The sequence below is a fragment of the Gopherus flavomarginatus genome, unplaced genomic scaffold, assembly GCF_025201925.1.
Source record: "Gopherus flavomarginatus isolate rGopFla2 unplaced genomic scaffold, rGopFla2.mat.asm mat_scaffold_40_arrow_ctg1, whole genome shotgun sequence".
In the NCBI taxonomy this organism is placed as follows: Eukaryota; Metazoa; Chordata; order Testudines; family Testudinidae; genus Gopherus; species Gopherus flavomarginatus.
Window position 1 is genome coordinate 197,630 of NW_026115078.1, and position 24,183 is coordinate 221,812.

At 50.2% G+C, this 24,183-nt stretch overlaps 1 protein-coding gene across 1 annotated transcript in view; it reads left to right on the forward strand.

Annotated features, from left to right (window-relative positions):
- Positions 1-24,183, forward strand: part of LOC127042412 (zinc finger protein 560-like) — a 90,233-nt gene that overhangs the window by 60,282 nt on the left and 5,768 nt on the right. The gene's annotated exons all lie outside the window — the stretch shown is intronic.

Below are 24,183 nucleotides of genomic sequence, written 5' to 3' on the forward strand. Positions count from 1 at the left end.
GGTGAGTGTGTCTATGCAAACATGATCAGACCCTGAAATCCTTTTCCACACTTGCCATAATTCACCACCAGATGTGAGGGTAGAGTTCATCCTGCTTCTGTTTACATAGGTATCTGTGCCCCCCACAACCCCCTAATCCCACCAGAACCCATCTAGCCTGGATAATGGTATCTGTGCTCTCCACAAACCTCTAAGCCCCCCAGGGAACCCACAAGCCCAGATGTAGGCATCTGTATGCCCCACACACCCCTTAATACCCACAGGAACCTTCCAGACTGTAGGTAGGTATCTGTGACCCCTAGAGCCCCACAAAGTCCCTCGGGACCCCTACAGCATGGATGTTTGTATCTGTGACCGACAAAAACCGCCTAAGCTACCCAGGGCCACCTACCATCAGGATGTAGGTATCTGTTACCCTCCTCAAACACACCTAATCCTCCCGGAACCCCTCCAGCCTAGATGTAGGTATCTCTGACCCCACGAATCCGCTAAGACATGACAGGACCCCTCCAGCATCGACATAGGTATCTGTGCCCACACAATCCTCCTAAGACCCCCAAAACCCCTCCAGCCTAGACGCAGGTGTCTGTGCCCAGCATGAACCCACTAAGGTCCCTAGGACCCCTCTTGCCTGGATGAATGTATCTGTGCCCCTTACAAACCCCTAAGCCCCCCCCCAGGATCCCTATAGACCGGACGTAGATATCTGTGCACCCTCACGAACCCACTGATCCTCCCAGCGACCCCTATAGCATGGAAGTAGGTATCTGTACCCCAAAATTCCCCAAAGCAACCCCAGGACCCCTACAGCCTCGATATAGGTATCTGTGCCCCCGCACAACTCCCTAATACCCCCAGAACTCCTCCAGCCTGGACGTAGATATTTGTGACTTCCAGGAACCCCCAAAGCCCTCCCCAGGACTTCTCCAGTCCCTACATAGGTATCTCTGCCCCCCACCAGCCTTCTAAGACCCATAGGGCCCCCACCAGCCTGGTTATAGCTATGTGTACGCCACACAAACCCCCTAAGCTCCCCAGGGCCCCCTCCAACCGGTACGTAGGTATCTGCGCAACCACAAACCCTTAAGTCCCCCAGGGACCCCTCCAGACCATACATAGGTTTCTGTGACCCTTACCAACTCCTTAAACCCCCAGGGACCACTACAGCATGGACGTATGTATCTATGCTCACCACAACCCCCTAAGCCATCCAGGGACCTCTCCAGCCCTGACGTAGATATTTGTGCCCCTCATGAAGCCCCTAATGCCCACCAGAATGTCTCCAGCCTGGAAGAAGCTATCTGTGCCCCCCATGACCCCTAAGTCCCCCAGGGATCTCTACAGCCTCTACATAGGCGTGATGCTCTGTGCATTACCCTGCATGGCCACATGTTGTCACTGTTCCTCTATGAGAGAAATGCTCTGTGCATTACCCTGTGTGGCCACATGGAATCACTGTTGCTCCATTCAGGAAATGCTCTGTGCATTTCCCTGCTTGGCCACATGGTGTCACTGTTGCTCCATGCAGGAAATGCTCTGTCCATTACCTGGTGTGGTCACAAGATGTCAATGTTGCTTCATGCGGGAAATGTTCTGTGCATTACCCTGTGTGGCCACACGGTGTCACTCTTGCTCCATGCAGGAAATGCTCTGTGCATTACCCTGTGTGGCCACATGGTGTCACTGTTGCTCCACGGGGGAAATGCTCTGGGCATTACCCTGCATGGCCACACAGTGTTACTGTTGCTCCATGCGCGAAATGCGCTTGGCATTACTGTGATGGAGTGGGGACTGTCTGTGTGGGGGATGGGAGAGCAGCGGGTGACTTTAGGTGAGGGACAGGACCTAAGCCTGTAACTTAAGCTAGGCAGCTGGGAGGGGGTCAGCACCTTTGCCCAGGAAGCTGAATAAAGGAAGGGGCTGGCTGGAGGGAGTTAGTTCAGTTTTGGTTTGGAGCTGGGTTGTTGGAATTCAGGGAATCCCAAACTGGGAACTAAGCTTCCTGAACCCCCAGAAGGACTCGATTGAGGAGTCCTGGTTGTGCCCAAAAGCCCTGCTGTAGCCTTCGGTCCTGTTGGCCAAAAAAACCTTCTGTTTTACTGGCTGGCTGAGTCACTGTGTGTCCCAGGAAGAGGGGTGCAGGGCCAGGTTCCACCACACTACGTGACACCCCCTAAGTCCCTCTGGTACCCCTGCAGCGTGGACTTATGTATCTATGCTCACCACAACCCCCTAAGCCATCCAGGGACCTCTCCAGCCCTGACGTAGATATTTGTGCCCCTCATGAAGCCCCTAATGCCCACCAGAATGTCTGCAGCCTGGACGTAGCTATCCGTGCCCCCCACGACCCCTAAGCCCCCCAGGGATCTCTACAGCCTCTACATAGGCGTGATACTCTGTGCATTACCCTGCATGGCCATATGTTGTCACTGTTCCTCTGTGAGAGAAATGCTCTGGGCATTTCCCTGCATGGCTACATGGTGTCACTGTTGCTCCATGCAGGAAATGCTCTGTCCATTAGCTGGTGTGGTCACAAGGCGTCAATGTTGCTCCATGTGGGAAATACTCTGTGCATTACCCTGCCTGGCCACACGGTGTCACAGTTGCTCCATATGGGAAATGTTCTGTGCATTACCCAGTGTGGCCACACGGTGTCACTGTTGCTCCATGCGGGAAATGCACTGTGCATTACCCAGTGTGGCCACACGGTGTCACTGTGGCTCCATGCGGGAAATGCTCTGTGCATTACTGTGATGGAGTAGGGACTGTCTGTGTGGCAGATGGGAGAGAAGGGGGTGACTTTAGGACCGGACACGTGCTCAGCCTGTAACCTGAGCTAGGCGCGGGGAGGGGTCAGCACCTTTGCCCGGGAAGCTGGACACAGCAAATGGCCATTTGGAGGGAGTTGGGTTAGTTCAGTTTCGGTTTTGGTCTGGGTGGTTGGAATTCAGGGATTCCAAAACTGGGAACTAAGTTTCCTGAACCCCTAGAAGGACTTGATTGTGGGGTCCTCCTTGTGCCTCCAAGCTCTGCTGTATCCTTCGCTCCTGTTGTCCAATAAACCTTCTGTTTTACTGGCTGGCTGAGAGTCACTGTGAGTCCCAGGAAGAGGGGTGCAGGACGGGACTCCCCCACACTCCGTGACAGACCCTAAGCCCCTCCGAGACCCCTGCAGCCTGGACGTAGGTATCTGTGCCTCCCACCAAACACCTGAGACACTCAGAGATCCCTCGAGCCTGAACTTAGGTATCTGTGCCCCCCACAAACCCCCTAAGCCCCCGAGGGACCTATACAGCCAGAACATTGGTATCTGTTCCCCATATAGACTCCATAAGCCCCTTGCGACACTCCAGTGTGCACGTAGGTATATGTGCCCCTCAGAAACCCTCTAAGCCCCCAGGAACCCTTTACAGCCTGGACATAGGTATTTGCACTCCCACAACCCCCCTAACCCCCCCCTCCCGGGACTTCTACAATCTGGACGTAGATATCTGTGCCCCTCACGAAACCTCTAACCCCCCCTGGGAACGATACAGCCTGGACATACGTATCTGTGCCCACTCGAACCCCTAAAACTCACTGGTACCCCTACAGCCTGGACATCATAGGTGTCTTTGGCCCCCACAAATCCCCTAAGACTCCCAGGATGCCTCCAGCCTGGACGTAGGTATCTTTGCCCCCCACTAACCCCCTAAGCCCCCCTGGTAACCCTACAGCCTGGATGTAGGAATATGTGCCCCCCACGAACCCTCTAAGCCCCCATGGGACCCTAGAGCATGGAGATTGGTATCTGTGTCCCCCCAAACTCTCTAAGCCCCCCAGGGACCGCTATGGCCTGGACATAGGTATCTGTGCACCCCAAGGCCCCTAAGATCCCCCGGACCTCTGCAGCCTGGCTGTAGGTGTTACGGTGCTGCCCGTGGGAGCCAGCTCAGCTCACTCAATCAGAGTGAATTGCAAACAAAACAGGGCAGACAAATCCCAAACGCTGCTGGTTATTTCAATACTTAGATTTACAAAGCCAGCACAAAACAGCTTCTGTAGTACCTCACTGGTTACTTAGAAGTTTAAACCATGCAGTTCCCTTAAAGTACCCAGCCTCAGGCCTCCGTCCAGACACACCTGTTAGATATGATGATGATTCCTGAAAATCTTACTTCATCATATAAAAGAAAAGATTCTTCCGATCCCAAAGGATCAGCCACATAACCAGGTTCAATTATAACTTAGATTTTACCTAAAATACATGCTATAGCCAATTCTTATTAACTAAGCTAAAATTTATTAGAAAAGAAAAGAGAGAGAGTGAGTGTTGGTTAAAAGATTAATAGACATATAGACTTGAATTCAATTTTTGAGGTTCAGATACAAAGTAGAGATGAGCTTGTAGTTGCCAAAAGTCCTTTTAGAAATAGTCCATAGGTTATAATCCACTGTCCATATTCAGGGTGGCTCCAGTCAATGACTGGGGATCTCAATCCTTGTGGCTTAAGGTTTCCCCCTCTTGAAACCCAAAGCAGATCTGAGATGAAGAAGGATCGTGTCCCAGGTTCTTAAACATTTCCAGCAGCCTTTCAGCCTGAGAAAACAATAGGCTTAACTCTTCTTCCAAACATCCTGGCAATTAGTACATCCATCAAACAGTTCAGATACAGATTACCACAACCTTCAAAGAGACACAGACAATAATACTATTTCACTCAAGTATCATCATAAATGTTAATATTCTTTTTTTGCTCTTTGAATTAAAACTATAGCAATAGACAAGACTTCTTTGCTGACATCACAAGACCTGAGCAAACACCTCCCCTTCTACCTCTAACACTGCAGACTTGCATTTCAAAGCTCTGTTCATTTACATATCTTGTTAACCAGTTTTTAAGGTTCACCCACGGGTCAGGTCAGCGGGTGAGGTGAGTTAATTAACTCTTTCTGGCCCTGTCACCTTTCAATGAGATATTAGATTATACTTATGTCAGGGACTCTAACCCAGACGGCAAAGTTCGTTGTCTGACCGCGAGAGAGACAGGCAACACCAGCAAGGTCCGATCAAAAGCTCTTTATTGACAAGTGCACGCATCAATAGAGAGCAGCTCGTCTCCAGAGAGAACCAGCCTGCTCTTTACATCTTAGTATAAGCCTATGTAGACAGTTCCGTCGCGTCATAAATTATTCACTGGAGCAACCCACCCCCTTCTTCTAACAACTAGAAACTAGACACCTTTAGTATACATGCATGCCTAAAGTTAGAAATGTAGGGGAGTTAAAAACAAACAAAGAACAAAACCAGGGAGCGAAAACAAGGAGGCTGGGAAACTAGGACTCTTATCAGTTCTTCGAAGGAGCTGCCCGAACACAGCACATCTGGTACTATGCCAGGAATGCAGTTTCTCTCTTATCTCACTTTTTCCCAGCGCTTGTGAGACATGCTGCTGCTTCTCAGTGTTTTCCACTCAGGGATTACCCACAAACCTCTGTTAGCCTGACTTTGGTCAGGTTGGCATACCTGGTTTTGTCTGCTATATCTTTATTCAGGCCTAACAATCCCCCCTTTGTCCCTAGAGGACCATAATGGGACTCTTGGGACACATATCCATTTAACAATTGTACGGGGGAGGCTAGTAAACCATGACCCAAGGTCTGAGTGGAGGTCCTTAAAACTAAAAGTGTGATCAAGAGATATAGCATGGAAAACAACAGCAACATTCTTAATAGCTTGTAAATCTTTGTCAATTAAGCCAGAGTGATTAACAGCAAAGAACATTTTTCCCCAATGCGAGCACAAGCCCCTCTCTAATTCAGCATTCATGGCATTTAGCACACGTCTATTTTGCAAAGTTACTTCTGCTACTTCATCAGTCTTTCGTTGCAACTTTTGGAAAGCATCTATTAATGCATTAGCTGTTTTTTTTCAAGCTCTGCAGAAATATTTACAACTGCTCTCTTGAGCTTAGCCACCCACAATCCAGGAATGAGTGCACGGACAAAAGAGTGGAATCCTGTTTGTCTGACAACTAAGGGATTGGGGCACTGACTATAAATCAGTTAGGTATACCAAGTGGTCTAATTTCCCAGATGTTTCGGTGAATAATCCAGTCCCATGTGCATCCTCCCCATGGACCCGTCAGGATTCGGTATGTGGAAGCCCACACCCCCCAAGTCCAAATGCTTGGAAGGAGCACTGTAAATGTTTACACTTCCACCCAGAAAGTCTTTAGTATATCTCCATGACCACAGATCAGATGGTACCCCTGATGTGTCTGTAAGGGCAGTGGGCCAAGTCTGGTACTCAAGATCACTCCAAATGGCCATCAGCTGGTCATTCAGGAAATTCTGAATCTCCAAACATACTAGATCCCACTGCAATGCCTTCCCAGCCTCAGTGATATTTAATACCATCTTTCCTTGGTGTAGTACTATATTACATTTGTTATTTAACTATTTTCAGGTACTTTTAAAAGGCATTGACATTAATAGCATAGGAGGGGGTTACATTATTAGTCACTGGAATGGTTTCAATACAGGTAAAATTTCCAGTGGCAGAACAAACTCTTCGGGTACTTGTTATTTAAAATCCAATTAGAGAGAGCAATACATGCTGAAGAATTTATCCACAACACAGGGCACAGCCTGTAGAATAAACCCCAAAATCCAATCAATACCACATTCCCAAGCATGGGTCACACAAATTTTTTCTGCCAGTGTACAATTCTTTGTTTCTTCACCGGGGTCAGTTCTTCATGTCCTTTCTAGTCAGGAATTCCTGGACTTTAGCAATTTCAGTGGAGTGAGTGTTCCTTCTTCTTTCCCAAAACAGTCTTGGTGCAGCATCATATAGGGGAGAGGTTACTAGCACATCACCCTGTAATGGTTTTGCTTTTTCTAGAAAAATTCAAAGGCACAGTAGATCTGTCAGTGGATAAGGGAGAGGCTACTAGCACTTCACCTTGTACTTTTTCCCTACTGTCCAGAAGGCACAGTGGAGCTAGAAGGTGAAATAGGCTAATCATCAGTAGGAGAATTCTCCCAATGTGGAGGGGTCTTTTTGCAGTGAGAATCTTGGGTCCAAGCAGTCAGTCTTTGGTACTTCACAGCAGTGTTGGTAGTCATCAGGACTTAAGGGCCTTTCCAGCATGGAGCCAAGGCACTCTTCCGTTGGTGGACCTTTACATCAATCCCGTCTCCTGGTTCCAAGGAGTGGCAGGGCTGCTAGGGTCTTTGGGTAGCGCTTCCTTACCTGTGAGAAAAAAAACTTAACACATTTCATTAGTGCCTGGCAGTGTTTTTCAGATCTCATAGCTGCATGGGCAAATTCAAGCCCTCCTTTTCCTGGCTGTTAACCAAGTCTTAACTGTGAGCAGTGTCCTTGAATGGAGTCAGTGTCTTATCTATAGCCTGAGCTTGCTATTTTATTTTATTTTATTTTATTTTTTCAGTTAATTCATTCTGTTCTTTGTGCTTCTTCCCTTCTTGGCTTCTTTTAACCTGCAAAGGAAACTTTCACTTTTTACTTATACACCTTTTTCCCAACAATGAACACCTACACATTGTCATTATACAGTACCTTAGTCTTATTATTTAATATATGCCACACACACCCTTTTACTAAAATAACCTTATTACAGAGCTTTCGAGCAACAAGCCAGGACAAGCACACCCACTTTGAGGAGTTCACTCAATACAACCTCTAGTCCAATAGCCTTCCACCATCCCCAGCCCTCTGGCTAGAAATCTGAGGTAGCCAGAAAGATCCCATGTACAATATGGGGAGTGGGTTAACTTTTCATGTCCTTGCTTTCAAAGACTGTTGGTATGCAAATTTTAACAACAATTTTTGCAATTAACAATTTGACCAATAAAGTTTCTTTTCCTTACTTAAGGAAATGCATTAGACTTTAGTATATCACATTCTCCTGATTTATCTAAAAACTTTGTATTCCAAGTTGAACAAAACAAGTATCTGCATTTTAATTTAACCTTTTTGTTTGATTTTAAACTAGATTATTTTATAAAAATATTAAACACAAAAATTCCGGCCACAAGACAAACACCACAAGACAGAACATAGAACACAAAACATAATTTCTATTGTGCCAGTAAATGCATGGTACGTTGAATGCTGTTTAGCTGGCATCAGTTTTCTCTGATTATCTGAAAGACAAAAAAACAGAGGTCTACCCCTTCTGGGCAGACAATCATTGCTTAAAATAGACAAATACCCTTGTTGATTTCAGGAAAAACAGAGGAATTATCCCATATTTTATGTGTTTCATAGGCAGCCCAGGTTTCAGTGGCTCCTACCTTATCAGTTAGATAATTTGCATGAATACAGATGCTTTCTGGCTTGCTTTTTACTTTTAACTCTTGCTTTCAAACACTGAAAGAAAACATCACTACTTATAGTGCCCTTACAGCCTAATAAAATTTCAATTACATAGCACTATATACATTCTTCAGCTAATTTAACTAAATTCTAAATGATTGCAATTAACAATTTCTTTGCCTCAATTTATTTACAAACATTTCAAAGACACCAAGAACTTTCCTCTTCAGCATTTTTGCAAAGTTCAACTGCTGTTTCCTCCAGCAACTACAGAGTTAACTTCTCACTCTCCCTTAAATCACTTGCTTGTCTCCCAACAGCCACTTTTATCAACTCAAATCACCATTCCAAGTAAGTTCTGGGTATTTGAAATCCCCATGCTTACACTTACTTACTCCTTCCTTCCACTACACCCTTAAAGTTTTCCAACCTGTTTTCCAATCTCTGTCTGTTGCCTGCCCGCCTGGGCCCGATCCTGCTTTTCTCACTGAACCGTCCCTTCCATAGGCACCAACTTCTTCCACTACCAGTTTAGCTAGGAGGGTGGGCTTCTCAACTAGCCCCCCACCCCTCCTGGTCTCTTCCCTTAAACATTCTTACTCACAAGACTACCCGAGTCCTCCTTCATGAGGCTTGCCACCTAGACGAAGACACATGGCCCATTGGGCAAAGGCCATTTACTTAACATATAATTTGAAGGACTACTCTTAGAGGGTTTACCCAGAGACTCATTCATCTGTTTGACACTTAAACAGAAAAGAGAATTACACAGAGAGCAGAGGGAATTACAGTCTAAGCCAGACTTTCCCACTTCTATACACTGACCGCTACAGGGGACAGGACAGAAGGATCTCAATTTAACCTCAGAGCTGTCTCGCACACATGGCTTCCACTCCGAGGAATTACGAACAAGAGGTTCAGTTCCACCCACACTCCTAACACCCAAGTGAACAGAGAAAAAAAACAACAACAGTAACTGGTTAAATAGAACAGAACCAGAACCAAATAGTGTTTCCTTATCCTATTAGGACTCACTTTTACTCATGCAGTTCTCAGCATATAACACCAACAGTACCAAGCAAAGCAAACACAAAATAACAAGGGTAAAACAAATAGATGGTGTAAATTCTGCAGCGCTCCCCCCTTCTTAATTGCTCACCAAACTGTGACAAATTTCTGTTACCAATCTATCCCTCATGTCAGATGATCAGGCTGACACTACAGGATCGTTGGGGGAAGATAAAGAAAACACACCATATAACTGAATTTTAAAGCTTCATTAATAAAATAATAAAACAACAACGGAGAGTGTCGGGAACGCTCCCACATCACTCAGGAAAATATTAATGCCCCAAGCCCGAAGCTCCTTTCATACTTACACACGTACGTCCAGACTGGCCACTTCTGTGTATAATGTTCAGAGGAGGGGGAGAGGTGGAAGGGAGATTATCCTGTATACAGCTTGTCCAGAATTTCCAACATGCTTCTGCTCTTGGGAGGGCTGTTCTTTTACACCCTGGAATCTCCTGCGGCGTCTCTTTCAGAGATTCCAGTCCAGGTCGGCTGCCTGTGGCTTCTTTGGTGTCACCAAGCCACACCGACTCCAGGGTCACAAAGGCACACTGTTGGATCTTACTGGACAGTTAAGCTTTGCAAATGTAATTTCAGTTCTGTAACTTGTATTTCCTTTACTTCGCCTCTGTCTATATTTTTTCCTTCACAGCCAGCTGGGGCCGAAAGCAGCCCCTCCCTGCACCAAGCACAGTCCGCGCCGATTCCTGACCCTGAACGCAGAGCACCCCCCTCCTTCCATCCCGGGGCCAAGATGATTTTTAAATTAACCCGTTCCTTATGTCTTTTTCTTTCTTTTTCTCTTTCCCATTAAACATTCTAGTAGCAATGCTAACTACTTCAGACAAACTTTTCCCTTGCGTACCATCTGGATGCTTTCTAAATCTTTTTGCAATATCCTTTGCACATTGTGACATGAAAACCATTTTAACCATCTCCTTTCCATGATCAGTTTCAGGATTTAAATTCCCATGCTTTTTAACTTCACAAATCAGTCGAGCACAAAAGTCAGAGAGGTGCTTATCTGGATGCTGAACACAAGCAGTCACCTTGCTCCAATTTGGAGTAGCCTCCCCTGCATCTCTAATACCATTCAAAACAGCTTTTAAAAATCCATCCAACTTTGTCTTTTGAGCTGGATTATTGGGATTCCAGTTAGGGTCAGTAATTAGCCAAGGTGCATTCAAATGAGCTGCAGATTTTTCTTTTACTTTTTGTCTTTCATCTTCTGTCATGAGAGTATCTAATAACTGATTTACATTTGCCCAAGTGGGCACATGAGTGAAAAAGATTGTGCAGAACATTCTTTCCACTGCCTCAGGATTGTCTCATAAGTGAGGCATAGTGCACTGCCAGTTAAACAAATTTGAAGTTGCAAACAGGGTATGGGTAAAACCATCTCATGTTCCCCAGCAACCAGTAGAACCAGATAAGTTCTCAATGAGGCTTGTAATATCAGAGGTGTCTCAGAAACATTCTCTCTCATGGAGTTAAGTAACCTAGTGGGGGTCCACAAGGGCAAGGACAAGGGCTGCTGTAATATTGGGGGTGTTTGAAAAGCAGTCCCTGACCAAGTTTGCAAAAGGCTGGCTGGAGGCTGCACAGAGGGGGTGAGGCTGCCTGATTCCTCTGAAGATGAGGGAACATCACTCTGAGCTCCCCCTTGATACTCCTCTGTCCCTGAACTGTCCCTAACCTGCTTTTGAATCCTTGCACTCCATCAGACGGGGAAGAACAGGAACAAAATTGTCCTCCTCCCGGTGCGGCTCTGGTGCATATGGTGGGTGATTTTTTTACAAGAGCTCTCCATACAAACAGCTTCAAAAGCTACCCATCCCTCTATGGGTTTATAATTATACCATACAAACAAGTAATCCATTTGTCTCGGCCTAAGATCAACCAAAATATCCCTTAAGGAGTTCCTCCTATCTGTGGAAAAGGTTTCACCCACCGGCCAGTCTCTAGTTGGGGACAAATGAAAGGTAAATGATGGCCATTGGATCCAACACAGATTTCTCATCTTAAATTTAACTAGATCAGCTGTCTCAGAAATCTCTTTCCAATCTCTAAGTATCAGAGACAACGGGGCATCCCCCGGGCACTTACTGCCAACTTGTCTCATTTTAATGAAGGGACTCTAACCCCTCTTCATGAAGGGACTCTAACCCCTCCTCCCCGGGTCGAGGTAAAGGGACTCTAACCCCCACCTCCCCGCGTCGAGCGCTCGCTTACCTCTCCAGGGACTTGAACACCTGGACTGAGACTCAAACCCAGGCTGGGACTCTAACCCAGACAACTTGGATCCTGTGCAAACCTGGACTGGGACTCTAACCCAGACCTGGACTGGGACTCTAACCCAGACCTAAGTAGTCAGGGACCCTAACCCCGACAACCTGGACCCTACTCAATGGGTAGGTGGACGTTGCTGGATTTCCAAGAGTTTCAGCTGGTTCACAGAACACGCCTTATCGCCAACGCAGAGATCAGATCACCAGGCAAGGCTCCTCTAAACTGGAGGATGCGCGCTGCGTTGCCTCAGGGTCCGATCCCCCGCCGGAGAGTCAGACGGGTCCCGGCGGAGTCGCCAAAGATGTCAGGGACTCTAACCCAGACGGCAAAGTTCGTTGTCTGACCGCGAGAGAGACAGGCAACACCAGCAAGGTCCGATCAAAAGCTCTTTATTGACAAGTGCACGCATCAATAGAGAGCAGCTCGTCTCCAGAGAGAACCAGCCTGCTCTTTACATCTTAGTATAAGCCTATATAGACAGTTCCGTCGCGTCATAAATTATTCACTGGAGCAACCCACCCCCTTCTTCTAACTACTAGAAACTAGACACCTTTAGTATACATGCATGCCTAAAGTTAGAAATGTAGGGGAGTTAAAAACAAACAAAGAACAAAACCAGGGAGCGAAAACAAGGAGGCTGGGAAACTAGGACTCTTATCAGTTCTTCGAAGGAGCTGCCCGAACACAGCACATCTGGTACTATGCCAGGAATGCAGCTTCTCTCTTATCTCACTTTTTCCCAGCGCTTGTGAGACATGCTGCCGCTTCTCAGTGTTTTCCACTCAGGGATTACCCACAAACCTCTGTTAGCCTGACTTTGGTCAGGTTGGCATACCTGGTTTTGTCTGCTATATCTTTATTCAGGCCTAACAATTATAATGTCACAGTCTCGGTGAGTTGACTGCTGCAGCTCCCCGTAGACTCTGCCTGCGCCTCTCACCGAGCTGGAGTACAGCAGGCGAGGGGAGAGCACTCAATGTATTGCATCTACACTAGACGCGATATATCAACCGCCGCTGGATCGATCGCTGCCCACCGATTCGGCAGGTGGTATAGACATACCCCGAGTATCTGGTGATCGGAGCTGGACCCCCGAGGGGGACACATTGAAGGAACTCAGGGGTTAAGGTGCCTCTATTGTCAACTCTCAGGGCTGCTGTGGCTCAGAGGAGGGTGCCTGACTGCCTGGCAGGCTTAGGCGCCGCAAGCCTTGGAGGTGGGAGAAGTGAAGCGGCCACGGCGTGCTCGGGGTGCTCGTGCTCGGAGCAGGGGTGAGCTCGGGCGACGGGGGTGCCGCAGGGCAGAGCAGGAGAGTTGCCACAAGAGGGGAGCCTCAGGGTGGAGGGGGGAGCTGCCACGGGTGGGGCGCCTCAGGGCAGGGGTGCGGGGGGGGGAGGGTGCAAGGTGGAAGTTTCGCCTAGGGCATGAAACTTCCTTGCAACGGCCCTGCCCCACGCCCTGCCTGCAGCCAGCCCTGCACCCCCTGCCCTGCCCTGCCGGCAGTCAGCCTCTGTCTCCAGCCAGCCCTGCACCTTCTGCTTTGCCTGCACCAGCCGCATCCTCCCTGCCCTGTCTCCAGCCAACCCCTGATGCACCCCCCTGCCTGAAGCCAGCCAGCCACGCAGCCCTTGCCCTGCCTGAAGCCAGACCCTACCTCCAGCCAACCCCACATCCACTGGTGCCCTGCACTTCCCAGGGCAGTAACCCTGCACATCTGCTTCAATGAGGGGGGCAGGGAGCAGCTGGGACCCACACATGTGCACACCCTAGGGTGACCAGACAGCAAGTGTGAAAAATCGGGACGGCGTGGGGGGTAATAGGATCCTAGATAAGACCCCAAAATTCGGACTGTCCCTATAAAATTGGGACATCTGGTCACCACAGCACACCCCCAGGACTCCTGAGTTCCATTGCTGGGTTTCCTATTGGTTCCTCTGCTGGTTGTTTTCCTTTTTCTGGGGACTTTGGGCAAGTTGCTCCCCACTCTCGGGCTCTGTCCCCAGCAGTCAAATGGGGATTTCATACCTTCCCGCTATTGGAAAATGCTGGGAGAATCCCCCAGCAAAAGCTGCTCTGACAGTGCTAAGCAGCATCTGACCATTCAAGGTCGGAGCTCACTGCCCAGGAGGAGTGCTTGGCTCTGGGGTTTCACTTCAGCCCAGTGTAGAGAGAGAGCCCTAACCATGGAGTTTGGCTCAAGAAGACCAAGTCTCCAATTTGTTAAGGGTGTTTTGAATTTCAATCCTGTGCTCCAAAGTGCTTGGTGTCAGTTGTAAACTTTAGGAGCATGCTCTCCACTCCATTTTCCAAATCATTCATGAAAATATAGAATAGTACCTGACACCGGACTGATCCCTGCCAGACCCACTAGGTTCACCCTCCCCGTTGGGCAGCTAAACATGGAGAAGGGCTCCTGGAGTCTTGGCTTTCAACCAGCTCTGCACCCACATTACACTGATTGCAGCTGGACTGCATTTCCCTCGTTTGCTTCTGAGAATGTCCTATGGGACTGTGTCAAAAGCCTTAGTAACACCAAGCTAGATCCCATCTATTGTTTACTCACCTCTACCAGGCCCAGAACCCTGCCAAAGAAGGAAAGAGGATTGGTTTGGAATGATTTGTTCTTGACAATTCCACGCTCACTAGTCATAAGAACCAAATCATCCTGTAGGTGCTGCTGACAAACTGAGTGTTTAAGAATGTATTGCAGGATCTCTCCAGCTATGGCAGTCAGGCTAGCTAGTCTGTAAGTCCCAGAGGTCTTTTTGTTCCCCTTTGAAAGATAGGTCCTGTCTTGTTCATGGATGGGAAGATGTTCTTTTTCAGGGGTCTCAGACGAGAACTGGGGCACAACACCTGGTTTGTTAAGGCCACAAAAACGGAGGCAGGAACCTCTTCTCTGCTGCTGGCAAAGAACCACAGGTACCTAAAAGATAGGGACTCACATCTTTGAATGGGCTTTAAAAAGGCAGTGGTTAATAAGTTTGGCCCCGACCATTTCTTGTTTCCACAGACTAGACATTTTAGCAAACTTTAGAATTCCTTGGTGCTAAACACTGTGAAACTCCCCTTTCTCCTTCACAGAGGGCTTTAATACCCCTTATCTCACTTGGGCTCTAAACTGCCCATAGTTCGAGAACTGTTCCTGTTCCGATTGGACAGATGGGAGAAGGGAAGTGACCTACCCAAGGCCTACACAACAAGGCGATGGCAGAGCCAGAAAGAGAAGCAACCAGTTCTGACTCCTGTTCTAACAGATGAAAACACCCCAGAGCCCAGGAATCGAGATGGTGGGAAAATTTCATTCAAACCGTTTCTGTCCAAAAATCCCATTTAGACTAAACCAGTTTGTTTCTCAAAATCATAACAAGTGGGATGAAAGATCATTGCAAAAATATTTTGTTGCAAAACAAAAGCATCTCCTCTTTGTCAGAGTGTGTTAAATTGTCTCCTCGCACACAAAGAGGAGACACTTACATCTCAACCATTAGATAAGATGCTTCAATCTGAGCTAAGTCATTGCTACTATTAACAATTTCAAAATAAAAAAATACAAATAAAATAGACGATTTCAGCTAATCTATTATGTCATAATCTGGGAAACTTCATATTATGCACTACTTCTAGTGACACTCCCAAATGGATCCGCATCCTTCACCCACCATGAGGTAGGTAAGAGCGGATCATTACTATCCCTACTTGAAAGAGGGAGAAGCTCAGGCTGAGAAAGAAGAATTGACTTGTCTTAGGTCACACAGCCCGTCAGAGGCAGCGTTGGGAATAGGACCGAAGAGCCCTGATTTTCAAACAAACCATCGGATCTTGAATTTCAGACATTGAATGACCTGAATACTGTGCTCTCAGATGAGCTCCAGACCAACAACAGTGACAGTAATTATTCAGCAAGTATTTGAGGAGAACTGCAATGTTAGAGGGAATCATCAACTGCTCAGAGACAATTAATGCAGAGAAGCAGCAAAATTAATCAAAGATAGAACTGGTTCTGACTTATTTACTTGATCTTAAAAGAGAACAACAAGGACCTGAGTCTCCTCCCTGTCAACATCCCCCTGCTCAACCAATCAGGGTAGAGACGGAGGACGGGAGGCTGAGGGTTCTCACCAGAGAGCCCAAAGGATGGCCCAGGTCACCGGTGGGGATCACTGCCCGAGCACTATTTCAGTCCCACATTTTTGGGTGGACCTTCCATAGTGGGAGCTGCAGAGGACTTCCCTGCAACACACACACACACACCTCCGTCCTGTTGTTGGGAAGGGAACAGGAGAAAGGACAAAAGAAGCAAGAGAAGAAGAGGAGGGAGGGATGGAGGAAGAGGTGAAACAAAAAGGACAAACCCTAATGTCCCCAGCGATTCTAAGGGACAAAATCCCAGGTGCGCAATAAAATTCTGCCTCCTTAAGCTCGTGTTTTCCATGCCTAGAATTCACTTGTCACCAGATAGATCAGACTGAACAGGTTTCAAACCTCCAGGAGGCTCTTACCTTCTAAACAGGGACGGCTGTTTTCTAGTAAAATCACTACAAGGGAAGGAGGAAACTCGGAAGAGGTTCCTCCTGGCGCTCACGTCCATGACCCCAAATAATCTCTCAGTCCTCAAAGAGAGACCTGGAGAAGGAAACGTGCTGAAGCAAAGCCACAGAGGTCTCTGAGGTTTCCCTGGCCCCTCGCCCCTGTCCTGCCTGGCTGATGTCAGCATCTCTGTGAGGTCACCACCTCCCCACCACCTTTGACCAATAGTCTGAGGTCCTGCAAACGGCCTTTGTGATGTCACTGCCACACCCCTCCCTTGCTGGGCTAATGTCCTGCCCCTGGCCAGGCACTTTGGAGGTTTGAGCTACTCCCTGTGGATCACCCCACTCAAGGAGCGTTCGTTCTAGGCAGCAAGCCGGCTAGACAGGAAAACATCAGACGCTGCTCCCAATGCTACACTCAGTTTTTCAGAAATTAGTCGACTTCATGGTCAGAAGACACCATTAGAGCATCTAACCTGCATATCACAGGCCTCCTGTATGACATAACAGCTACTTTGGGGGCAAACACATTCCAGAAAGGCATCTAGTCTTCATTAAATGACATCAGGAGATGGTGAATCCACCACTTTCCTTGGTAGCTTGCTCCTGTGGTGAATCATCCTCGCTGTTGACTATTGTGCCTCAGTTGTAATATGAATTTGTCTCTTTTCACTTTCCAGCCATTGGGTCTTGTTATGCCTTTCTCTGCTCCATTCAAGAGCCCGTAAATACCCAATCTTTTCTCTCCATTAAGGCCCTTCAACATTTCAATGAAATCACCTTTCAATCTTCTTTTGATAAGCTAAACAGGTTAAGCTCTTTCAATAGCTCACTGGAAGGCATTTTTCTCCAGCCCTCAGAACATTTGGTGGCTCTTTGCTGCCCTAGCTCCAATTTCACAACATCTTTTTCAAATGAGGATACCAGAACTGGAGGCAGTATAAAGGTTGTATAAAGGTAAAATTAAATAGGTTGCAGAGGAGTTTTTTTTAATTTCGGCTTTTGTTGCTAAAAACTTTGTCTCTCTGCAGTGAGAAAAAACACTCCCCGAATGCCAAAATTTGAGCCATGAAAAGCGGCAGTGTGAACAGCGCATCATAGGTGGAGCTGTGCTCCCGGTGACAAAGCTCCTGCCCCTCATTGGAGGTAGTTTGGCTTTGTTGCCGGGGAAGCTCTCTCTCAGCGATAAGGACGGCCACACAGCGCACCTTACAATGGCATGGTTAGAGTGGCACAGCTGCACCGTGGTAAGGTGCGCGGTGTAGACACAGCCTCAGAGCTGGGGAAAGCCGACAGGCGCTGAGGAGCACAGGGTTCAGACAGAGACATCCATTAGGAGAGGAACTATTCACAGGGATTCTCTATAGCCTAGTAAGGTGGAGAGGATGGAAGATGATAATGTACAGGTAGGTTCTGATGAGAAACAGTGAAATGAAAGAGTCTCCCTCAATTACATCATGTAATAGCAGACAGCTAAAATGGGACACATTTTAGAAGTGCTTAAATACAAACGCTAAACGTCTAAGTACTAAGACTGGTGAATTTGAGTGCCTGGTATTGAGTGACGATATTGATAGAATAGGCATCACAGAAACCCTTGCACCCCCTCCTGCACCCACATGGGGAGACTGACCTGTGTGCATGGAGCAGCTGGCATTGCTGCCCCCCACTCCTCCCTGGAACGCTGCTCATCTGGGCACCCCTAGGGGCTGTGGGATGTGGGGGCAAGAAGTGAGATCATCCGAGCTCCCTGCATCCAGGTCACTTTCCTCAGCCGGGCTGCATAGCGGGAGGGCAGAGAGCAGCAGCTTCTGATGCTCCCCTCACAGCACAGCCCAAGTGGGAAAAGTGACCAGGACGCATGGAGCACATAGGGTTGCTCCTTACTCCCCTCAAACCTCTATGGACCCATGGAGGAGCATTGGGGCAGGGGAGAGCAGTGAGCACCTTTGCACTGCCACACGGTGCCCTTTGACCCCTGGAGCCCTGGGCGGCTATCGGGGGGCACCACCCCTAAGGCCGGCCAGGCTCCCCAGAACGAGCAGCAGAAAACACAGAGACTGGCCACACACTGAGCAGTGGTAGCCTGGGCGGCTCGTAATGGAGGCTCAGGGGGGAGGGGCGTCATAACATTTTTTCCCAGATTTGGACCTTAGCGTCCAAAATATGGGTGTTAGCATGAAAACCTCCAAGCTTAGTTACCAGCTTGGACCTGGTAAAGCTGCCACCAGCCAGGGATTTATACAGTGCCGGGCTCGCTGTGGTCTCCCCAAAACCTTCCCCGGGGGACCCCCAGACTCAGATGCCTTGAGTCTCACAACAAAGGGGAATAAACCATTTCCCTTCCCCCTCCTCCCCTCCAGGTGTTCCCTCCCTGGGTTCCTGGAGAGATATACAGAAGCAAGCTCCGTGAATCTAAACAGAGGGACTCCCCCCTCCCTGTTTCCAGTCCTGGAAATAGAAGTACCAAGATAGCTAATCTCTCTTCCCCCTTACCCAGAGGGTATGCAAAGTCAGGCTAGTAAATCTAACACAACGAGATTTTCCCCCTGACTTCTTCCTCCCACCAATTCCCTGGTGAGCTGCAGACTCAATTCCCTGGAGTCCCCACTAAAGAAAAAATCCAACAGGTCTTAAAAAGAAAGCTTTATATAAAAAGAAAGAAAAGGACATAAAAATGGTCTCTCTGTATTAAGGTGACAAATACAGGGTTATTTGCTTAAAAGAAAAAAATGAATAAACAGCCTTATCCAAAAAGAATACAATTTAAACATTCCAGCAACTACACACATGTAAATACAAAAAAAAACCAATATAAACTTATTGTCTTATTATCTTTGTACTTACAACTTGGAAACAGAAGATTAGAAAGGCAGGAGATAGAAAAATCACTCTCATAGCCGAGACGCTGCAGCGCTTTCCCTAAACAGCTGTAGGAAGACAGCTTTAACTCCCAGCGCTGGACAGCTGCAAGTGTAGCCAAACCCTCTCTAAGCCGACCCCTTATGAGAACAGCAGGGACTAGCATGACTAGATGTCCCGATTTTTGGGTCTTTTTCTTATATAGGTGCCTATTAACCCCACCCCCATCCCAATTTTTCACATTTGCTGTCGGATCACCCTAGCAGGGGTTGCACACAGGGCTGCATTAACCTTCAGGTGCTGAGGTTTCCCTCTCTCCATTCCCAGAGCCTGTGATCAGGAAACAGACATCAGGGCTCCCAGGTGCTGCACAGACCATGACTGAGATCAGACCCCATATTATGCAAGGTGCTGTACAAACCCTGGGCAACACTGAGACACCCAGGAGGTTCCCCTCAATTTCCCTGAGCCTCTGCTGCCCAACTTCTTCTGAATCCCTCTGGCTCACCCCCCCCCCACAAAAAAAACCCACCTTTCCAAACAGTCCTTCTTTCCTTGCCCCCTGATTCTGGTTTCACACCCTGGGACCATCTCCTCTCTTTGTCTCTCCCCCTCCAGGTGAAGCAGAGATGGAGGCAACTTCAGCCACTGGAGTCAGCCTCAGCGAGCACTGCAGCCGGCCCCGGGGGGAGGGGGGTGTTTGCAGACACAGGAAGGGAGCAGCGGGTGCTGGGAAGAAGGCGGCAGGAGAACAAAGCTCAGAGACCCAACATGGGGAAATTCCAGGGGGCGGGGCTCTGACACATCCCAGGTGCGGACAGCTCCTGGGGGCGGGGCTCTGGCTCAGCTCGGGGGCAGGGCAGCTCCTCGGGGGCGGGGCTCTGGCACAGCCCATGGGCAGGGCAGCTCCTGGGGGCGGGGCTCTGGCACAGAGCGGGGGCGGAACAGCTCCTGGGGGTGGGGCTCCAGCACAGAGCAGGGGCGGAGCAGCTCCTGGGGGCGGGGCTCTGGCACAGCCTGGGGGCGGGGCAGCTCCTGGGGGTGGGGCTCTGGCACAGCCCATGGGCAGGGCAGCTCCTGGGGGCGGAGCTCCAGCACGGAGCGGGGGCGGGGCAGCTCCTGGGGGCGGGGCTCCAGCACAAACGGGGGCGGAGCAGCTCCTGGGGGCGGGGCTCTGGCACAGCCCATGGGCAGGGCAGCTCCTGGGGGTGGGGCTCTGGCACAGCCTGGGGGCGGGGCAGCTCCTGGGGGCGGGGCTCTGGCACAGCCCATGGGCAGGGCAGCTCCTGGGGGCGGGGCTCTGGCACATTGTGACGCGGAGCCCGGTCTGAACAGCTGCTTCCTGGTTCTCCACGTCCTGCCAGCAGCGCTGGAGCTGCCCGAGCCGGAGCAGAGCCGCTGTTCTCAGCTGCAGCCAGGATCTGCCCCCGGCCCCGCTGGGATCCAGGTGGGGACAGAGACTGGGGCCCGGGGGTTCCCCTTGGTGTGGCTGGCGGGGGCGGGAGGGGAGAAGCCGGAGCTGCAGGCGGGGGAAGGGCGGTGGGACATTGTGACCCGGAGCCCCCGGGGAATGAGAGGCGCTGGGGGGCAGGAAAGTGACTGTGCCCCAGGGAGCCTGGGAGAAGCCTTGAAGGCGTCTCAGCCCCAGTGGAGCTGCAGGAGGATCCGCCCGCCCGCCCTGCTGGGATGCGGGGGCCGGGGCCCGGCCATCGTGTGGGGGGGGGGCGAACCCCGGGACAGGCGGAGGGGGGCGGTGTATTAAATCCCTCCCGATAGCAATGTGCTACTCCCGGGCACTGCGCATGCCCAGTAACAGCCGCGGAAGCCGCTGCCCTTCCCCCTGCCCGGACCAGCGGTAACGTTCCGCCGGGCGCTGGGGGCGGGGCTGGAGCGGGGCGGGGGAGTAACAGGGAGCGTGGGGGGGCGGGCGCAGAGCAGGAAATTGATGGGCGGGGGGGGGTCAGGCAGCTGGAGGCAGGGTTCGTGGGGGGCTAAAGGGCACAATCCGGGCTGGGGGGAGGAGCAGGAGTTGAGCTCAGGGTGAGGCGCTGGCAGAGCCCCCCCCTTTGGTGTGAGGGCGGAGGTGTCGAGGGGGGAGGAGAAGCCGGAGTTGCAGGGGGGGAGGTCACTGGGGTGGGGGTGTAGATCTGTCTCTGTGCATCCAGGACATTCCCGGGGTGGGAGGGAGGTGAGTTAACTGGATCCTGTCCCTGTTTTTGCCACTTCCTCCCACACACACATTCTCTCAAGATTTCCCCTTTTCTCTCTCATTATCACACGTGGCTATAAAATCCAGGGAGATTCTCCTCCCCCCCCCCCAAAGATCAGCTCTCTAATTGCCTCTGATTTTCCCTTTTCTCTCCATACTTCTCAAATGTCAATTTAAAATCTCTCCGATGGGGGGTGGATTTTCCCACCCATTTCATCTGCAGCGATTTGTCCTTGTTTGGGTGGGAAATTGTTGCCCTGGGTCATTCCCCAGAACATGGCTCCCACTGGAGTGGGATGGGATGAGGTTCCCGTTCTCTGCCAGGGCAGGGAAGGGAAGGGAGGAGCACATCCCCCATGGAGACTGCCCAGACCCCATTTCCCATTTCCCCTGCGGCCCCCTTCCATTGTCCAGGGAGCCTTCCAGCTCCCCCCCTGCCTTTAAATCAGCTCCTCAAAGGGCTCTGAGCTGCTCACGTGAATGGTTGCCCCGTGGCCGGGGGGGACCATCACATTCTGTTTATGTATTGGACAGTCATATAAAATCCAGTCCAACAGTCCCCCTTTTCCACTAGTTATTTAATAGCAACATCAAATCCCCTCCGATCTTGGTGGTTTTCTCTCATGTTATCAAATGTCGTTTGTGACAGGGTTCTCTCTGCGTGTCTCAAAGATTGATATAAAATACCCCAAACATTTGCCCCACTTCTCTCTAGTTGTTTTATTTCTAATTGAATATGATGGGTTGTTTCCCAATGTGCTAAGATGCAGCCGCCTCTGGGGTGGATCCGTGGTGGCCATTATTTGCTAGTGACAGCCCGTGGATCTTTCTTGCCCTCCAGGCCTTCCATTCTCCTGTTAAAGAAGCACTCCCCAGGCTCCCTCTGCCTGTGTGACTGGCCAGCAGGAGGTGGTGTTAACTTTCTAGCCACTTCTCACACTCTGTGAGGTAACACTTGCAGTGGCAGGGAAGGTGTCTGTGTGGGGAGATTGCAGCTGAAGGGGCATTGTGGTAGGGGGAGGCCTCTGGGTGGCTGGGCAGGGGGTACCCTAGTCAGGTTGGTGGGTTGTGGAGGTTTGGGGTTTTCGGGGGTGGTGGTTCTGATGTGCCCATCCCTGAGGCTATGGGTCCTGGAGGTGGGTATCGCTGGGGGCCTGGTGGCTGCAGAACAGTGGGGGTGGGTGTCTCTTGGGGAGGCGGGACAGAGGGTTAGAGGGAGCCTGGTTCTGTGCCAGGGGCTCTGTCTGTGCTTCCCCCGCTGGTTCCTGGTTTTGTTGCCATGCCCAGTGCACAGAGCTGGGGGAGGGGATCCCTGGCACTAGGTGAGGGCATGCCAGGGAAGCAAAGTGATGGGTCGCACTGTAAAGCATCAGGGGGTCACACTGGGCAGAGGAGGGGGTCCCAGGCAAATGTCAGGGTAGATCGTTCTGGAGGGTGGGGAAGTTCCTAGGCAGGCAGTGAGGGACTGAGTCCCCAGTGGGGGGGGGTCCCTTGCGGGGGTCCCTGGCTGCTGGGGGCTCTTGGTGGGGGGAACCCTTTGGGATTCCCAACCTGGCAATCATGGTGTGGTGGGGGTTCTCTGGCCGGTGGGGCTTTGAGGGGTATCTGGGGTCCCTGGCCAGGGACTCTGGGGGCTGCGTCCCAGGGAATATCTGATGGGATCCTGGCTGGGGGGTGTCTGGGGCCCCTGGCTGGGGGGTCTGGGCTCTGGGTACTAGGGGGTGTCTGGGGGCTGCTGCTAACCATGATCCTTCTCTCTGGTCAACTTGTACCAGAGTCCTGGCTCCTAGTCACCAGGTCACCAAGTCCATTCCCCAGTCACGTGCCCTGTCACTGTGATAACTTTCTGTCCACTTAGCAAACACTGTTAGTGTGAATTCACAGAATTTACTTTTCTCCTCTTTTGAAAACTGCAGGAACTTTCGGTTCCGTTTGGAAAATTTTTGCCCCCAGTCCTTGTCCTAGATCTGCGGGGGTGAGGGAGGTGGGAAGGGAGTCAGCACTGCCACACGATGGTCTTTTCCACAGCGTTCTGAACTCATTCTTTCTGAAATCCGGTGTCATTGAGACCGTTGTTAATCCAGAGTCACTGTATGGAAAGACAAGGAGTGATTCCAGATGGACAGTGGGTCAAATGAGATCAGCCATTCGCCCTGTGAGGAGGGGTCCCATTAGCTGCTCTCCCCAGAGAGCTAAAGGAGGGAAGCTGCTCATACACTCCGTCCCTCTCTGCTCAGGATATTGGGGTTCAGCTTCCTGGGTCAGATGCTGCAGCCTCCATTGTGATCTGGGAGACCAGGCTTGGCAGCTGCTGCTCCCCCAGTGGGGCTCTGTGCTGGGAAGTGACCTTAATTAAAGCTTCTTCTCTGCCCGGCCCAGGGGATGACTTTCTGCAGCTGGTCCTAGCCCCCTAGGGCAGTCCTGGGCCCTGTTACTACTAAATTCTGAGCCAGAGTCTCCAGGTAACTGAAAGACCTCAGGGAATGTCCTAGGGTCTGGCAAGAAAGTGACTCTGCACAAACAACACCACCTCATTTCTCCTCCCATTAGCGGTTGCCAGGAGGAAATCCAGCCATGGGAGAGCAAAGCCCCCAGGAATGGGACTGTCCCAGCCAGAGGGGCAGGGAGAGAGGACAGGGGAAGGAGAGGCTGAAAGGGGCAGTGGGAGAAATGAATGTGGGGGAGAGATTTCCAGCTCTCTAGTCCACCCAGACACATGTATTGCTGCATCCTGGGGCAGAACCACTTTCCAGTGAACAAAACAAGGATCAGACAGAGCAAAAGCCAGTTCCTGACTCCATATTCCCCCTGCTGGGGTGTGGCTGCCGTGGGGTCAGTGTCTGAGGGAATCCCCCACAGTGACTCCTTTGGTTCTGCTCTTATCTAGCCTTGTGTTC